Genomic DNA, 19,831 nt, shown 5'->3' on the forward strand with positions numbered 1-19,831 from the left:
GTGATTTTGATGTATAGCGGCCCTTTATAGTGATTTTGATGTATAGCATCCCTTTATAGTGGTTCTGATGCACAGCGGCCCTTTATAGTGACCCTTTATAGTGATTCTGATGCTTCGCAACCCTTTACAGCAGGAATGTCTCGTGGACTCTCCTAGACGTAATCTTTATAAAAGCAGTTCTCCAGGTCTTTTCACCTGCAGAGTGGCTGGCAAATTCCAACCACTGACCTTTCGGTTAACAGCTGAGTGCCTGACGATAGCACCATCCCAGTTCCTGATCTTAGTTAGCTTTAACTGAACACACCCCCTGTGGCTAATCTCCTCCTATTCTCATGTCACCATTATACCAATGACGTAACCAAGGCTCAGAGTTTACGTGATGCTGCTGGTTGGATCTGAACCCAGCTCCATCTGACCATTAAGCACTCTACCATTCGGAACAACTTTAAAGCTATCGATTATATAGTGCCATCTAAAGGCACACTTCTCAGGAACACCATAGCATACTGTTACAGTGATATCTTACATTTGAGAGTTGTCATTTACAAGGTGCTTTTTCGCCGTCATAGACAAACTTTCATACGGAAGTATGCATTATGATTTCTTTTTTTTTTTTAGTAGAATCTTTTTTTATTCAGAAAAAAAAAAACCAAAAAACAAAAAGTTTCGAACCACACACAGGAGGGGTATGGGTAGGGGGCGGTATCTGTCCATCCAGTCCTGCCCCCTGCCCATATGGTTTTGGCAGCAATAAAGGATGTGGGGTAATGGCCCCCCAAAATAAAAATGGTGTATGTGTATGGGAAGGATAGGGGTGCAAAAGCAGTGGGGAGTGGTGGGGTAAGGGGCAGACGAGGTCAGTACTGGGCACATGCATTATGATTTCTGATTGACAAAGATGTTGGCGATCAGAGAGGTTAAGTACTCACCCATGGTCACACAGTTTAAGATTGGCAAATCTGGAGCATGACTCCAGATCTCCTAAACAACGTGTCCTTCCTGCCTTCTGGCTGTCTGCGTCCCCTGTCTCTCCCTAAACTGATGGATGGGATGGGCTGACTCCCTAGGGAAGTGCCCTTCCTTAGCGAGTTTCGGCTTTCTGAACCTACTTTATCCTGATGACTGTTGGGCCCTGGACTTCCATGGACCAACCTCCAAAACAAGACCAACTAATGGGACCTTCACAAGAAGCCAGTCAACATCCCATTAGCTGTTGGCATGCTCTTGGCCAACGCCCATGCATGTTAATTGACTTGAAAACAAATCTAGGTCCATATTCTTCATGGTTCTTCTCTGAAAGGTGCCCTCTACACATCCCCTCCTCTTAAAAACAGTAAAAGGCAAGAATTTCAGTTGTTGCCTGTCCTCTGAGTTTATGCTAAAGTTAGAACTAACGTAATATAAGTAATGTTAGAACTAACTTCCAGACCCAATGGTTTGGAGAAGACCAGAGCTAGTCTGTAAATTGCTTGAAGAAGCTCATCCTTAAGCTTACTTCCAAGGGGGCAGAAAATTGCCGTTCTTTGTCAAGGTTGGCATGGATGTAGGATGACCTAAGTGCCTTGCTTGGCTTTGCAACTGAGTCTTGAGGGAATTCGCAACGTCCTGCATCTTTAGATGTTCATAATGTCCTTAGTTGCTGCTCTAATACAGTCTTCTGCTTTGCCCATCAGAGGCCTTGGAGCCCAGCTGAGATGCTTTAAGATGAAGTATCCCAGAGCTAACATGAGGCCCAAGGTGTCCTGTTGCCAGCAGTTGGCCTGGCCCAGGGGGGTATGAGGGCTGCATGTTTGCTCAAAAACAATAGCTTCCTTCTCCCACTATTGTGCTGCACCCCAGAAAAAGAGCACCTTGTTATCAGCCAATCAGTAGGCATCTGTGAGCAGCTTGACCTGTGCCAGGCCAGGAATACATCCCCACAGGTGAGGCCTGGGATGATGTGGTAAGCCGGGGAAGAACTGGGTTTGTTTCGTTCACCTAAGGAACTCTCAGCCAAGTGAGAGAGACAGGAGAATGGTCCTTCACCCAGCTGGCCGCAGGTTCCTGGTTGAGGGTTCATAGAAGTTTGGCCGGTTGTGTGGAGGTGCTAGAGAGAGCAGAGGAACTGGGAGGAGAGAAGGTACCCAAGGTTAGGATTCATTTGAATCATTTGACAACAAATCCTGCACATGAGCCATAAATCTTGGGATCTTGGGATGTATGTTTTTGATAAGTCTGAGTGGTGAGTGACCCCAAGCTCAGGGTCACCCTGTGGGTTTGAAAAATGGTGTGAGGGCCAGGATCTCTTGGGACCAGAGTCTGAAGCTCCCTCCCGGAAGAGGTCCACCCCAGGTGGTGGCTGTTGACTCTTAGGGAGAGCCAGGGTATTCTGCAGTAGCGTGCACTCTCTGGAGGGAGGATTCTGTGGGCAAGGCCAACAAGGTGGTAGAAGGAGGAGCCAATACAGCTACTAGGCCTGGGGGTCGCCAAGGAGGCTGAGGTCTGACATGCTGTGCATCAGAGCAAATCCTGTTTGAAGGTTCGTAGAGGAACTGCCCTTGCTGAGGGTCACTGGGTGTTTTCACCTGGACTAGCACCTGTTTCCCGGGTCCCACAGGTGCCCACCGTTCCTGAGGCCATCAGCCTTGTGAAGCCTGCAGAGCTCATGGGAAAGGCAGTGAGGAGTTAGAGGCTCCAGGTGGGACAGGCAGTTTTCCAGCAGGGTATCCTGAGAGAGAACCCTATTACTTTCTTGGTCATAAAGAGTTGGATTGTTACACCAGGACCTGGATGCCCTGGGAATAGAAGGAAGCAGAGAGAAGAAGCGGAACTCTTTCCAGGCCTGGGCCTCCAAATTTCACATCATGTGAAAATGAAGGAGGCACATCTGTCTTTCTTGCTAACTGAAACCTTCTTCTGAGATAATGCTACCCTCATCTGTCCCGTTTGTGTTGTGGGCCTGGACACATAGTAGGTAATTTGAGAAGACATAGTGAGCAATCATGAATTGGGCCTTTTCTTGTTGTATGTAAATACTTTTGCCTTTAGTCCACCTCTTTCAACATCAAGCTTTGCACTAGGCAATCTCCACCCCTCCCCGTTGTGTCTTGCCATCACGATACAGGGTGGGTGGTATCATCCCCGTCTAAAGAGTGGCCAAATCACGTTCCACTATCACATAGCCACTAACTGGCAGGGCTGAGATTCCTCCCACTGTGTCCTGTGTGCAGGGAGCCTTGCCAGGGCCACCCTCAGTTAGACTGCCATTGCCCCTCCTTCCGCATTGCCTTGGATCCCGGGAGTTGAGGCTGAGGGCCAAGCAGCCCCAGGTCCTGCTAACTGTCATTATTGTCCTGTACTTTGAGAGTATGCTGTTTAGGGTGGGAGAATGACCTGAACCGCATGGGAACACAGGAGACCCTCAGGCCTCTCTCACTTCATGTGACTCAGGCCGTTCGTGCTGAGAAACCAATTTTTATTTTTGCTGTCAAACCATTTAGTTCATTATTGTCTTAATGTGTTTACGTATTGGATAGTCCCAGGGCTGGTAGAATGCTGCCTTCATTTAATTCTAGATCAAACAAGATTGATTACACTTTTTAATTGCAAATAATTAGATTCAAATGGAAAGGTGCAAAAATATGAGACAGTCTACCTACCTCCCCTTCGGTGCCACCCACCTACTGCAGGGTAAGTGCCTTCATCCCCAGCTGAAGTCAGAACAGTTTCCACCATCGCATGGCCATTAAGCATGAGACCCATCATTCGTAGTTATCTTATGCAACAATAGTACATTATCAAAACCAGGAAATTGATATTGGCACAATTAACTAGAGAGTTGAGTAGTTGATTTTTATTTTAAGGAGGTGGAGAGTGCTATTATAGGCCTGCCAGCTGGTGTTTAGGAAGGGGGCGGTGTCTCCTAATGGTCCCTGAGAAACACCACTGCCAGGCCTGACCTGTTGCCATTCATAGTGCCAATAAAAATATGGGTGGACTTCATTTTATTTTATAGCATATTGTGTAAAAAATTTGTGTAAATTCAGCTTTTTGAGACAAAGCACATCCTCTTTTTAGATATCCTAAGTTGTTTTCTATTTTAAAAAGGCATGTGATGAATCTTCTTGTAAAGCAGAGAACACTGTTCTTTGTTGTTGTTTTTTCTTTTTTAAAAAAAAATGAGGGGGAGCTCTCGTGGCCTAGTGGTAAGGAGCTGCAACTACAATCCCAGAGGCGCACGGTTCGAATCCACCAGATGCTCTGCCGGGGAAGGAGGGACAATCTCCTCCTGTACCAGTCAGATCTGATTTGACAGTACACTCACACAAAAATAATAAAATTAAAAAAATGAAATTAAAAAACCCAACAACAACCAAAAAAAAAAAGATCGTCTGTCTTCCTGGCTAACATATATTTTTATAGTCTGGGTCTTTCATCATCTGAGTTTGCTGGAAGCAGGACAGAACTGGGAGTTTGGGGGTTTGGCCAGTGGCACTGACTCCATGAGGAACAGTGTGGTGAATGGTTGAGGGGTCTTAGATTTCACCCTGTTAGTAACCAGTGACGGAGTTCTGGCAGCACAGTTCTTAGGGAGTTGCGCTGCTCACCCAAAAGCGGCATCTGCCTGGTGATTTAGCTCTGCCAGCAACTGCACAGGAGGAGGATGGTCAGTCCCGTCCCGTGAAATGTACAGGCTCAAAAACCTTCTGAGGACCAAACAAGAGTAGGTTCCAACTCAGTCACAGTGAGTAAACCAATTCAGTTAGCCTAACTCAGGTTCTTCGGTGCCCACGTAAGGTACACGATTCCTGGGCCAGAGACAAATGACGCTGTGTGATAACATCAAGCTTGAGCATCAGCATGTGCACCTGTTCCCGTCGGCCTCGAGCCCTTGGAGATGATGCCAAGGGGTCCACATGGATGCCTACATTCACAATGGGCGTGAAACAGGAGAGGAAGCCAAAGCTTAAGGAACTCATATCTTTTCTAACGGACAAGAGGCAAACCTGCCTCTTAGCGTCCTATAACCAGACGCATAATCATCAAGTCAGTTTTGACTCAGAGACTCTATGTTGTTATGTGCTGTCGAGTTGACTATGACTTGTAGACCCCTTATGAACAACAGCTCTGCACTGGGCACTATCCTGAACCAGCCTCACCATCTCCAGCACGCTGGACTCCATTGCTGCAGTCACCGTGTCAGTCCATCTCGTTAAGGGTCTTCCTCTCATGCACTGACCCTCCCCCTTTCCAAGCATGATGTCCTTCTCATGACTGGCCCCTCCTGATGACATGTCCAAAGTACATGAAACACTTTGTCATCTCTGCCTCAAGGAGCATGACCCCGTAGGACTGAGTAATGCTGCCCCAGAGGGTTCACAAAGCTGTAAGATTGAGGGAAGCTACTGCCACATCTTTCACCCATCAAGTGGCTGGTGAGTTCAAGGCTATAATCTTTCAGTTAACAGCTGAGCCCTTAACCACTGCACCACCAGGCCTTCTTGGGCTCCAGAGAGAGACTCTGTATTGTCCAAGACTAACAGCAAACCCACTGCTGTTTTCAGAGGAGACAGTCCCTCTATCTTGTGTCACTATTTGTGAGCTCTGATGGCTTAGTGGGAAGGAATTGCACTGCCATCTCAAAGGTACATGGTTCAAATCCACCAGCTGGTCTACTGGCGAAAGATGGGCAGTCTCCTCCCGTGTGATTTACTGCCTTTGAAAATCTACCGGAAGGTCAGCTCTGGGTCAGGTCCAATTCAGTGGTTCATAACAACATCTGCTGTACAAGCACTAGTTTGTTGCTTTATTTTCTTTTTAAAAAATTTTTAAATGACTTTTTATTTTATATGGGCTTGCTTATAAAGTTTGTATACATTGTTTTTCACACTGTCTTCATTCTTGTTGTGTTTCATACAATCACTCCCATTCATTATATTTTATAGAATTAATTAACATTGAAATTTGCCCACCATTGCGCTGTCTTTCCAGATCCCTGACAGATCTTTCCATTTCCCTTACCCACCATTCCCTGTTCCCTTCAAATTGTGCAACCTTATGATTCCCCCCTGCCCATCCTCAGCTGAGTGTAGGAAGAACAAGTGTTTAATGCCTTGTTTACACAATGTACAGAAATGACAGTCTTCTACACGGGAGGGTTGTCTCCCAACAAGTGTACCCGGTGCCTCTGGGCCTCTCGCACTTTGGATACCTGGGCAGAGATGCTGTTCTTTGGGACTATGGGTCAAGTCAAGCATGGAGGAGTCCGTAGCCTCTCAGGGCAGCTGACTGTTTACATGGAGCGTCCTGCCTTGTTTTAAAAGACGATTGTGGAAAATCCATCTCCTGTTGCCTGTCCCGGGACTGAAGTAAGCTTCCTGTGTATCCTGAGTTTGTTAGCCTAAGGAGGCTGCCTGGGAGGAAATGGTCCTTGCGGAGTGAAGTGGAGTGTACAGCTGCTGATATTAAAAGCAAATGACTGTGACCGAGAACCAAGAACCGAGAGACTTCAGAAGGCAGGCAGAAGGGCTGAGAAAGCGCAACTCTCTTGGCAAAGGCTGTGTAAGGTTTTCATCCACTCAAAAGCCATCTGTGTCTCACGCTGGCTGGCACGGGGCCCCGAGCTTGCAGAAGGCCCTCATACTCCAACAGCCCAGCCAGTTCCCCCCGTAGTGCTCAATCTCCCAGGGCTGATGAGTCATGGAGAAGCCAGGTCTCCTGGGGAGACAGGGAACCTATAACCATAATCAAGGTGGACGCCATCAGTCTGCAGACTGCCCGTGACCTTACTCGCTTTGAGGGGTGTATTTTTAGAGAGCAGGCGCGTCTGGCTCTTGTGCACCGTCTCGCCAGCTTACAGACCGGCCTCTAATAAGGACGCAGTTTGGAGCCACAAGGGCAAGAGGGTGCCCATGAATTGCAGGCACGTTTGTTCTCTAGGGCCTTCCTCTCCCTGCCCCCCAAGAGCCCTGTCAGCAAATCCGGTGTTTGTTCCAGCACCAGAGGAAGCAGGGGGAAGGGATGACTTTAGCTAGTACGAGTCACTCCCTCGTTGTGGGTGGGTCCGTGTGTCTCCACCAGGTGCCACCCTGAGCAAACCTCCACCAAGGGCCCCTGGAAGGTTGGGTTACTGTACAGATTGCAGCTCCGCAGGGCTAAGATACCACCGGTCACCTGGGATGGCAGGAAAGACCAGACTTGCTCTGTGATAGAGAAGGAGAAGTAGGGCCGTCTGATACTGCTGGGTTTTCTAAAAGGCTGACGAGATTAAAGGCCTCTCAGAAGCAGCTTTCCACCTGCCTCCTGGAAGTTCTGGGTCTTCTTCTGCCAGAATTATTCCCCAACCCCCCAGGATCACTCTCGCACACTGTAGTCAAGGGCAGGTACTCTGGCTACCACTCGGAAGAGTTACGTTCATCCTTCCTTGGCACAGCAGTGGGCACAGTGACCAGCTGAAGCCCTAACAGGTTGTTGTTTCCAGGAAGTTCCCTTCCAGCGAGAGCATGAGAAAGCAGGCTTCCAACAGTGCTTAGTGCTGGAAGGAAGAGTCACGAGGTAACGTGACAGGTGGCATGCCCCTGGGGCTTCTGTGATCACATGATCAACAACAGCAGAGAGGACACGAGCTGAGGGGCTGCATGATCAAAAGGAGGCAGGCAAGGGAGGATGGGGACCAGACTGGGGACAGCAAGGACGGTGACTTCAGCAGGACTGAGTGTGGGTTTGAAGAACCACACACAGGGGAAGAGGGACCCCAAAACTCCCTAGCATGTGGCAGAACTGTTCATGACTAGTCCACAGAGTCCCCATGTAGGACGTTAAGCTTTATATACAGCCCAGCCAAGGCACCCAGCCTGCAGTGACAGCTTCCCCATCTGTGAAATGAAGCCATCATGGTGACAGTCCAAGCACGAACGTGTGGAAAGGGCCTGACAAGCTGCAGAGTGAGTGAGGTGCGGTGCTGCTGACAGAGCGAGCCCGCCCCTCCTGCCCCTTGGCCCCTCCTGCGCCTTGGCTGCCACTGGACATTGGAAGTCATTTCTGCTCCACTGCCCTCGGCCTGCCCTCTCTCCCAGTGCTGATTCAGCCCTTCCCACCACGCTTAACCCTGGCTTCTCGCTGTTCCTGCCTTGCCTGTGTTAACTTGAAAAGCAGCAAGGAGCTTGTTCCTGGAGAGCCGGGAATTCAGATGACAGATCTGAAGAGAGTGCTAGGCAGGTGACTACCAGGCCCCAGCCCCAATGTCAGGTTAATAGATCAGGACCACCAGCTTCTCGGGCTTTCAGCTCCTGCCTTTGCAGGAGGCAAAAATGTTCGCTTTGTAAAGTGTGTGTGTATCAGGGCCCTAAGCCCTCCCCATGCCATCCCTGTGTTTCAAAACTGGGAAAAGAGCCAGGGCCCCTCCTTGCGATTTGCTATATGTCTTCTTTGTTTAAAGATAAATCCAGACGGAATCAACCTCCTGAACATCCTTCGTCCTGAATGGGGTGTTTCCTGGAATCTCTTCTGCGAGAAAGCTCTGATCTAAGCAGAAATGAGTGTTCTGCAGTGGCCAGAGCAAGCCTGTGTGATTTACCAGGCAGGAAACAGTGCCTCAGCCATGCAGTCCGAAATCCTGGCCTCCGATCTGACTCCTGCTAATTACTGTGCGGCACTAGTGAAGTGAGCCACAGCTAAAGTCTTCTGACTCTGTGTGTAAGAGCACGGACACTGTCTTCCCTGGGGTGATTGTTGCTCTTCGGTGCTGTGAAGTCAACACTGACTCTTAGCAGCCCAACACACAACAGAATGAGAAACCATCTGAACCTGCCTTAGCCTCACAACCTCTGCTGACTTAAGCCCCTTGCTGCCTTCACAGTGTCGGTCCATCGCATTGAAGGTCTCCCTGTATTATTTTCCAAGCGTAAAAATTGAATAGATATGGAAATGAAACAACCTTGACCCAATACCTTTCCTGATTTTAAACCATGCAGCTTTCTCTCTTCCTATTGGGAGGCTTCATGTGGTCTGTGTACAGGTTTTACAAGAGCACAATTACGTGTCCTGGAATTCCCTGGGAATGGTGGAGGTTTTAAGTCACACTCCAGTATAGATAATGGGCGAGACAGTTGAACAATGACTGAACTCAAGTCTTAACAGAAGCAAGTGGGCAAAAAAAGTGGGCTGAGGTGGGAGATGCAAAATAGCTGAGGTGGGAGATGCAGACTTTCTAGCGTGGCTGAGAGGGAGAAGCTGACACGGTGAAGCTTGTGGAAGTTTTCAGTGTGACAGCCACCATGCAGGGAGTGAGAGGAGAAGGCTGGAGGATGCTGTGGCCCAGGCTGAGCAAAGGGGTGAACATTCTATCCTCTGCACAGTGAGAAGTCTCTGAAAGGTTTTACACTGAGGAGCAATGTGATTGGATTTCTCTTGCAAGGATCGCTCAGACTGATGCATGTCAAATGGACTGGGGGCGAGGGGCGCGGTGGGGGGGTGGGCATCAAGTGTGAAGTGATAAGACCAGAGGAAAGCTTGTAGAGTCATGGTGGCAATAGAGAAAGTGGTCTGACCTTGGTGAGGCAATGAGGTGGAGACAAGCTGTTGTGGTGGTGGTGTTAAGTGTATCCGGTAGAGTACAACTCCTAGCAGCCCTATGAACAACCAAACCTGTCCTCTCCTGTGCCGTCCTCACCATCTCTGACACACTGGAGCCCATCGCTGCAGTCACTGTGTCAGTCCACCTGGTCGAGGATCTTCCTCTCCTTTGCCATCCCTCCACCTTTCCAAGCATGATGCTCATCTTCAAGGAACAGTCTCTCCTAGCAACATGCCTGAAGTATGTGAGACAGATCTAGTTGGGGACATATTTTAGGGAACTACCAATAGATCTTAGTAGTGGAGGTAGGGGTAAGAGATAGAGGCCAAGAATAGTTCTGTTTGGACAGTCTTGACCAAGACAACAGAATCCATGCTTCATGTCCCCCACCAGCTATTCATGCCCCTAACCTTCACCTGTGGCCTTTCTCCCTTCTCTCTGTGACAGCTGGATCCTTGGTGCATATAAAAGGTGCTTTGTGGTGGTGAATTCCCTCCACTCTCCTCCTCCTCAAGAGCCTCTGGGCACTGGGCACTCTGGTTTCTGTGCCCAGGCTTCTGTGGAGGGTAGCAAGGGGTGATAGGGGCTGGAGGGAGAACGCTGAGGGCCATTGAGAGGGACTCTGACCCCCAGAGGAGGTGAAGGAGACAGATGCCAAGTCACCACACACCAGTGTCCCTGGACTGCTACTGTCCTTTCTCCAGAGTCACCCCCAGCTGGACCCAGTGCCGAGCACAGAGCTCCAAGCCAGAGCTCTTCCCTGGCAGGAACAGAGTTGACTCCAAGACACCCCAGGATTAACTGATAGCCCATTCATCCAGGGGCGCCTGGCATCGAGCAGTCTCAGCCATGGCCCCCAAAGGCACCTCTCCCCCCTTTGCTAACACAGTTCCTTGAACTGATGGCCCAGAGGAGGCCCCTAGATGCCAGGCTGCCTGGCCTCCAGACCACAGTCTGCCTGAAGGGCTGGCATGGCTTGAAGATGGAGTCTGTTCACCTGAATGCACCTTCAGAAGGAAGACAGGGTGGGTGGCTGGCAGCGCCATGTCCACCCTTTAGGCGCAGGGGGAACAGGAGAGGCCTCATGGGTGCAGTAGCCAAGGTGAGGCTCGTGGAGTGGGACAGGGCTCAGTTTCTCTTTTTCCCCAGTCCATGACCGTGAGGGACTAGCTGGCATCTCATAGTGGGAAGGAATGGGCAGACCTCAGGGAACACGTCCAGTGCTGCACTGCCAAGGAGGCAATGTTAGTCCTCTGCCCTGCAGGCCCTTCAGTGAGGTGGTGCTGAGAACTCGCTTAGGTATCCAATGGATCTGGGTTGAATCTGGCCTTTCTTCTTGATCCCAGTTGTTTTGACCCAAGCCTCTGTGCCTTTTCTATGGTGGAAACAAGTATACACTGTACGTTAGTGCCTCACTGCTAGGCACACCTGAGGCTCCAATGCTGACTCTGGACCACAGTGTGGCCCTGTGGTTTGTTTAGCATCTCTGCTTCTGCACCATAGTCCTCCTTTGTGAAACACCTCTCAGGCTTGCTAGAATCAGGTGAGTTGTTATAGATAAAGCTCGCCGTAAGCGCTGAGCCACGATGGTGATTAGAGAAATGGATTCAATACAGAGTGGTGAATTGTCTTCCGGATGGTTTTATCTGCAGGTCTCCAAAATCTTTTCCAAGAGTGGGATTTTGAAGGTTGGTCCATTTGAGGTTTGCAACTCTGAATGTGGTTCACCTGGAACAGTATGGGCTTCGCCTAGGAACTTGCTGGAAGTGAGGAGCTGTTCCCAATCCCAGATCCCCTAAGTCCTAGTCTGTGTCGGAACATGGTTCCCAGGTTACCTGTATGTGAAGTTTGAGAGGCACTGTCCTAAGGCCTCCATCTGAGTCCTTGTTGTGAGACCTTTCTTGGTCCTGCCTCTGGCACATTCTAGAATGGGGTGCAGGTAACAGCACAGCCCTCAGTTCTACATCGTTAGTCGAGACGGAGGATGTCCTGACCCCAGCCACATACCTTCAGGATATAAACCTCTCTGACCTTCCTTACAGAACAGGATGAGGTTTTGGAGCAAGGATCTTATAAGGTCTTAAAGAACAAGTCTCTCTGGTTGGAGATGGGAGAGACTAACCCACTGAGCTCTCTGGGATTTTGACAAAGTGTGGCATAAGTGTGTCTCAAACCTATGATGTTCAAGGATGCTATACCATTAGAAGGAGAAAAAAGGTGGGGGGCTCTCGATCTTGTTGAAAGAAGATCTGCCAAAAAAGGTTTAACAATAAACTAGGCTTTTACAAATTATTATTTTATATAGGTTTGCTCACAAAGTTCATATACATTGTGTTTCACATGATTCTTCATTCATTTTGTGTTTCCTACAATCATCCCCATGCATTGTGTTTTAGAAAATCAATCACCATTGGACCTTGCCCATCATTACCCAATCTTTTCGGGTCCCCACTGGATCCTTTCCATTTCCTTCATCCCCTCCCTCCACCTACCAAACTGTGCAACCCTGTGGCAATCTGGGATTTTAAGGATCATCTTTTGTTCTTCTACATAAAATCTTCTTATAGACTTAAGCTTTGAAACAAGATGATCTTAGGGGTTGACAAATGAGTGACTGGCAATTTGGTGTCAGGCAACTCTCCTCTGGCATATTTTTAGTCCCTTGTTCCTGATATGAAATATGAATTTATAAATTCAGTAGTTGGTGGTTGCTGCAGACTGTTGAAGTTAGGACACCCTTGTCTTGGAGGAAGTGTAATCACAATGCCACTCAGAAGTGAGGGTGGTACATGCTTTTGACACATAGTCAGGGGCCGGCAGTCCCTGAAGAAGGACATTGTGCTTGGTAAAGAAGAGAGTCATCAAAGAAGAGGCTGTCAAGGGAGCTCTGGTAGCCTAGTACCAGGAAGCTGTGCTGCAATCCTGAAGGTGCGCAGTTCGAATCTACCAGATGCTCCACTGGAGAAGGAGGGACAATCTCCTCCTGTGCTAGTCAAGAAAAAGAGGGGGGGAAAAGAGGCTGTCAGTGAGGTAGGTTAGCACAGTGACATCAGCAGTGGCCACAGCCAGACACAGTTGTACGGAAGTGTGGGAACAGGCTGTGTTTCATTGTGTGGTACAGAGTCCACAGGGTCACTGTGAGTTTGGACCAGCTGAATGGGACCTGAAAGCTGGTGGTTGACAGTTTCTCATGGCCGAAAGACTTGCCTACAAAAGGAAGAGAGTGGAAGAGCCACTGAGCCCCGTGGTCCAAAGAGAATTTTTAGTTGGATTGGCTTATAACGGGAAAGGGGCCATAATGGCATGGTGTGTGATGTTATCAGGGCTGCTAACCAAAAAGGCAGCCGTTCAAATCCACCAGCCACTCCATGGAGTAAGATGGGACAGTCAGTCTTCACCTGTAAGGATTTATAGGCTTAGAAACCCAGTTGTTGTTGTGTGCCATCGAGTCAGAACTGACCCATAGCTGACCCTCCAGAAGGTTTTTCAGAGGCAGTAAATCTCCCGAGAGGAGATTGGCCATCCTTTTCCTGAGGAGCAGCTGGTGGATATGAACCACGTGCCTTTGGGACTGCAGCACAACTTCTTACCAGTAGACCACCAGAGCTCCCTCATAAACCAGGCAAAGGGTCATGATGAGTCTGAAGTGACTACAAGGCAGTGGCCCTGGCTTTTTATGGGGGAAAAGTTGCTTGTAGCTTCCTGAAGGACTGAGCATGAGACCTGAAATTGACAAATAAATGTCATGGAAGGAAAATTTCTGCCAGCGATTATGACTACTAATTACTGAATATGTACTTTTGACAGGTACTATATAAAGGGCTTAGAGTATCTCATATAATGACAAGAATCTCACTTTACAGGTGAAGACTAGAAAGGATGGGAAACTTGCCCAGGGCCCTGAAGCTTAGGAGGAGGCAAAGCTGGGATTTAAACTCAAAATTCTTGCATGTTAGGCCAAACTCTTGACTACCATTCTCTGTTGGCTGGAAGTGCTTGCAAGAATGTAGGGTTGACCAAAAATATACTTCCCTGAGATTAATAGTTGAGGTTCATGTAAAGTGGTGGATATGTTCCCTACAATAGGGTGTTTGCAAAAAGAATTTGAGGCTGTCAATTTTGTCTTTTTAACAAACTGCCACATTTCTACAGTAAAGGTCTTGTCAGGCATTTTCTTAGTTTCTGTTACACCTACGTTTAACCATCCCCCTGGTGGCAGATGGTGGAATTACAGGAATAGTACCCCGTGGCTTCTAGAAGATTGTTATGCGTTACAGATTTGGAACCAACTAATAGCTAACCCTCCAGAGGGTTTATCAGAGGCAGAAAAATCACATGGGAGCCCATCTTTCCCCCAAAGGACAGTTGGTTTGCATTTGGGTTAGCAGTGCAACTCCTTACTATTAGGCTATAGCTTTGGGAATCCAAATCTATAATGTACATAAGGAGTTTGGGTGGCCTAATGGGTAAGGAGTTGTGCTGCCATCCCAAAAGGCAGGTTGTTCAAATCCATTAGCTGATCTGCAGAAGAAAGATGGACAATCTCCCCCTGCGTGATTTACAGTCTCTGAAAACTCACTGGAGGGTCACCATGGGTCAGTTCCGACTTGATGGCAATGAATTTCCTTTCTGTGAGTATGTGCCAAGTATCATGTGTTGTTGTTGTTAGGTGCCATCGAGTCGTAGATGACTCATAGCGACCTTATGAACAAAAGGCCTGAGCACTGTTCATAGAGTTTCCAGATGCAAGCCACTTTGGAAGCGGGTGCCACTCCTGTTTCCAAGCTTGTTTTAATCGGGAAGCTCCACCAAACACTGTCCACCATGGGTGACCATTATCACATTTGGCACATCAGCATCACAGTGTTTAGCATCACAGCAACCACGAGTTACCTCTGTACAGCAATGCACAGACCAGTGCTATACCACCTAGAAGAATGTTTGACAAAAACAACAACAACAACAAAAAAAAACCCAATCAAACAAACCCAAACCAATTTGAACCAGGCCTGAGGGCCACAGATTAAAATCACCCACCTTGGGCTAGGTAGTATAACTTTCTGTCCACTAGGCCAATGTAGCATCATAGATAACTATTTTCTAAGATCTTGAACAGGGAACTAAAAAAAATTTTTTTTAAAGCCATCTACTTTACCTTTGCTTTTCTATGTGCTACTAAAGCCAGGAAGCTTCCACTGGGGATACTGATAGGAAATGTCATTTGGTTTTACCTATTCGTTACTGAAACCCAGTGGGCCTGGAATTATGAGCCAGCTTTGCTGCCCCAGTTTCTCTTGCTATGCCTGGTATACTTACCCCATCATTGAGATGGTCCCCCGTGCACTGTACTAGATTTTTATGGATTCATTCAAATTCCCCCATAAGGAAGACAAGTTGTAGCTTGTCTCAGAGCCTGAGTTTCTCCATCTTTCATATACAAGAATTGGTCTTGACATTTGTTTGAGTTTTCTCTCAGCCACATTTTATGATCCCATAGTTATAGATGCTCTAGTGGCTTAATGGTAAGAAATTGTGCTGCCAGTGCAAAGGTACGTAGTTCGATTCCACCAGCTGCTCTGTGAAAGAAAGATGTGCAGTCTCGTCCTGTGATTAACTGCCTTTGAAAACCCACTGAAGGTTTATCTGTGGGTTGGTTCCAGCTCAATTGTACAACACCACAACTACCACATAGCTATGAAAACCCAAAGCATAAATGTCTAATGGTGGGACATCATGCAAAAGGGAAATATCTTAAGAGAACAGGGATATTCTGAGTCCTCCGCAAACCCCACTCACTGCCTAGGTAAAATGTGACTGCCTTAGCATAAGGCCAGCTTTGTGCCCTTGCCACTCCCACCCCCCTTATTTCCCTTGGAAGTCGCAGAAAGCCCCCTTGTCTTGCATGTTTCCCGTCAAAGGGCTCCTGCTGAAAGGCTGCACACACAGCCAAGACTTTGACCTTCACCTCTGCCCCTGACTTATTTGGTGAAAAAAGAGTTTTTATCCTACCCTCTCTAGGTATCGGGGGTGGGTGATCAATTAAGGTCAGTAGAAAGTCAGTGAAAATATAAATAGAAATGTCGTCTATGAATAACACTGCCCCCACATATCTGGAGGCATAAACACTGGCTGGGTAGCAGTCACAAATCACCAGGGTAGGACAGTGCATGTGTGTTACTCACAGGCTCTGGTGTCTCTTGGGATGTTTCAGACTTGTTAGTGGGGCCTGGAGAAACTCTCTCTTTCTGGGCTCCAGAAATGCCTTTCTTGTTCACCGTGCTCGTTTCATCTCGTGCAAAACCTTGTCTGGGAGCAGACATCTGTGGTGGGTCAGGAACACGGCTCAAACGCAGACCTGACCTCTAGTCCCAATTCTCTGTGGCTTGGGGTCATTCAAAAGCTAACTCTGAGCCCCAGTTTCTCCATCTGTGGTCATGCGAGTTTTAAGAACTGGAGTTGCTGGCTGTATTAGTTTCCTAGGGTTCCTCAGGAGAAAGATGGACCATCTCCTCCCATGTGATCTGCAGCCTTGGAAATTCAAAGGATGGTTAGCCATGAGCCATTTCCAGCTCGACAGCAATGAGTTGACTTTGTTGTTGTTGTTGTTGAAGGTTGCATAACAATGTACCACAGACTTGTGGTTGATGTGTACCATTGAGCCAGACGTACCCATCACTGACCCTCGGGTAGGTTTACAAAGGCAGTAAATTGAATGGGAGAAGAGTGCCCATCTTTCTCCCATGGAGCAACTGATAGAGTCAAACCACCTACCTTTGGGTGGCCACCACAACTCCTTACCACTAAGCCACTACAGAAAGTTACTGTCACCATTTTGGTGGCAAGAGGCTCAAAATCAAGACTTCGTCACAGTTGTTCCTTCAGGGAGCCTTGAGGAAGAACCTGTTCCATTCCTCTTCCCAGTTTCTGGTGACTTCCAGGAAGCATTGATGTCTCTTTGTTCATAGCGGCCTCATGCCTAATTCAGTTATCATCATATGACCATCTTCTTTCTGTGTATCTAGGACTGTATATCTTTTCTCCCTGTTTAGAAAAATACCACTTGGACCGGATTAGAATCCACTCTACTGCATCATGACTTCACGTTAACTGATACCAAGCAAAGATTTTGTTAGCAATCAAGGTCACATTCAAAGTTCTGAGAGTGTTGTGGATCTAATCCTGCCTGCTGAAAACTAGGCTGTAAATCTTTTTTTTTTCTATAATTATATTTTATTAATTTTCATAAACATTTACAGAGATTTTGGGCTTCCACTCATTCATTGTTGCACTATTCTCTCTACCCTCCTCCCAGTTTGATCTTGTCCAAATGCCACAGTGCTTGTCAAAGCCAGTTCTGATTAATCTTCTTTGTCAGTGTGTCCTTTGCCATTCCCTATCACTCCTCCCTGAGAGAGACTTCACCCTGAGTCATAAGGAAAAGGGGATGGCGTATTCTCTTAGCTACTTCCTGCTGAAAAGGGACGCTGTGGGTTTCAGGGTGAAGATCTTCTCTCACTACTCTAAAGGGCCCCTTTGGCAGTAGGAAACACATAGACTATTATGGAGATTGATTTTGGAATTTAGATACACTCTTATTGATTGTGCTTGGCCGCAAACGAATGGCTAGAGAAGCTGCGGTATATTCGCACAATGGAATACTATGCTGCATTAAAAAACAAGGAACTCATGCAATATTATTCAAAATGGTTGACTCTGGAGAACATTATGCTGAGTGAAATATCCCAGTCACAAAAGGACAAATATTACATGATGCCACTGTTGTAGAATGGGACTGTCCTTGGGGTTGGGGAGAGACTGAGTAAGATGGGTTCAATAATGTATACTGCACTGAAACAGAGGAGGGAGAGAACCATTTAAAAGAGAGATATAACTGGGTATTTCTGTCATCACAGGAGACTAGAGCGAGGGCTACATGGTGGAGGGGACCTGGGGGAGGGTTTGTAAAACAATGAAAGAATCTTTTCTTTTACTTTTCCATAATTTTTGGACTCATGTACTTATAACTTGTTAGTCAAATTTGTGTCTTCTAGGCTGTAAATCTTAACTTCAGTGCGTGTGGAGGCAATGCCTGTCCAAGGCTGGGGCTTCTTTGTTGTATGAATGAAGCAGTATTAGTGCAGGGTGTATTTTAAATCAACCACTTTTGAGAAAGGAAAGAGCAGAACAAGCAAGCAAATAGAGGAGAAACCACCTACCACATGATCTTTAAGGTACCCACGCATCAAAGAAAAGAAGAGACAAGAACCTTCTCCCAAGGGGAGCTCTGGTGGCCTAGTGGCAAGAAGCTGCACTGCAATCCCAGAGGCACACGGTTCAAATCCACCAGATGCTCTGCCGGGAAAAGGAGGGACAATCTCCTCCTGTACTAGTCAGATCTGATTTGACAGTACACGCACACACACACACACAAAATAATAAAATAATAATAAAAAATAAAAAAAAGAACCTTCTCCCAAAGCAGGGATGGGGTGGGAATGGGGGGAGGGGAGAGAAAGAGATTATTCTCTTAGAACTGGTGCCCTAAATTCAGACTTCTGACCACCTAAACTTGAAAAAGATATTGTTCATTAAAAGGTAGTTTTACAGCCCAAACGTCCAACTACAAACGAATGGATTGAGAAATCATAGTACATTCACATGATGGAATACTACGCAGCATGCAGGAGCAATGATTTTGTAAATCGCTACCTAACTTGGGAGAGACTGGAGAGCATTATGCTGTAAACTAACTCAGTCCCGTAAGGACAAATATTTTATAAGACCATTATTGTAGAACATGTAGGAGGATCCATGATTGGAGGCAGGGATGGGTAAAGGAAATGGGAAAAGTGTGAAAAACAAGGTCTGCAAACTTTGTAAGTAAACCAGTATAAAATAAAAATGTTATTTAAATAAAAAAATTTAAAAGGGAGAAAGGTCATTTTATTTTATTTTGTGTGTGTGTGTGTGTGTACCGTCAAATCAGATCTGACTGGTACAGGAGGAGATTGGCCCTCCTTCCTCGGCAGAGCTGGTGGATTCAAACCGTGCGCCTCTGAGATTGTAGTTGCAGCTCCTTACCACTAGGCCACCAGAGCTCCCCTGAGAAAGGTCGTTTTAATAAATGAATGGTAGAATGTATCTACCAATGAGTATACTGGTGGGGGGAAAACTAACAGCTACGCATCGGTGGTATATCTGTTATGGCAGCACTGGATAGCTGAGAGAGAAGGTTACAGTTATTATGTGTCCTTAGGAAGGAGGACACAATTCAGTCCATAACCTTGGGTCAGTGTTGAGGCTGAAATGAGAGGAGATAGAGAAGGCCCTGGGGAACGTAGCCTGTCAGGCTGCACCGCCTACCCCAGTGCCTGGCTCAGCTGCTCCGGGTGCCTTTCTGACTCCAGGCTTGGTCACCAGCTTGGCATGGAAAATGGGTGAGGCATGCCCTCTCTGATCTCAGCTTGGACCATAGAAAACACACACACTGGGTCCCCAGAGTCCTCCCCTGGTTTGAACCCAGTAGCCCAGGTTGCCGGCAGTAGGTGAGAACACGGCTTTGCACTTGAGTTCTGTATCCCCTACCAATGACATCCCCTACAAGGTGTGCTCTCCCAAACCCTGACCTTGGGATTAGAACTTGAAAAAAGGTTTCAAATTGGGCCTAAAGGTGCTTGTATCCCTTCAGGTCACAGTTATGTCCCTTGGCCTTGAAGGTTCAGGGACTAAGGTTTGATCTGAAATGTACGACTTGAGTGGCTCCACTTTCTAGTACCTCTGAGAGTACTCATAATCACACCCTAGTACCCTCCCAACACACATACACACCTGCACACACACTGTCGTCCCCCCCCCCCCCCCCCCCCCCCCCCCACTGAACTTCCTTTGTCTTCTCAAGCATACCATGGTCTCTTTTGTCTCCAAACCTTAGTATAGCCTCATCCCTCTGCCTGGAACATTCTTCCTTCCTCCTTCTGCCTGGCTCACTTCTTCAGGGTCATGTCTGTCCTGTGTCTTACCCCTGCTTCCTCTGTGAGCTCACTGTAACCCCTCACAATACAGCACAGTGCCCGGCCCTCTGTCTTCCTCCAAAGAGTGTATCGTCGGTGAGGGTAGGGGCTGTATCTGTGTTCTCCATCACGTCCCAGCCCCTGGCTCCGTGCCTGGCACTTGACAAGGGTAGAATAACTCGTGTGAAGTTATGATCTCTCCAATGCCTAATAGGTCAATATTTATGCATTCCATTTCTTTCTTAACAATTTCTAATTTTCCTTCATT

General features: G+C 47.5%; 1 protein-coding gene across 1 annotated transcript in view; it reads left to right on the forward strand.

Annotated features, from left to right (window-relative positions):
- Positions 1–19,831, forward strand: part of SH3PXD2A (SH3 and PX domains 2A) — a 270,833-nt gene that overhangs the window by 109,748 nt on the left and 141,254 nt on the right. The window lies entirely within an intron of this gene.

The sequence above is a fragment of the Elephantulus edwardii genome, unplaced genomic scaffold, assembly GCF_000299155.1.
Source record: "Elephantulus edwardii isolate Elephantulus edwardi_28Jun2011 unplaced genomic scaffold, EleEdw1.0 scaffold00006, whole genome shotgun sequence".
In the NCBI taxonomy this organism is placed as follows: Eukaryota; Metazoa; Chordata; class Mammalia; order Macroscelidea; family Macroscelididae; genus Elephantulus; species Elephantulus edwardii.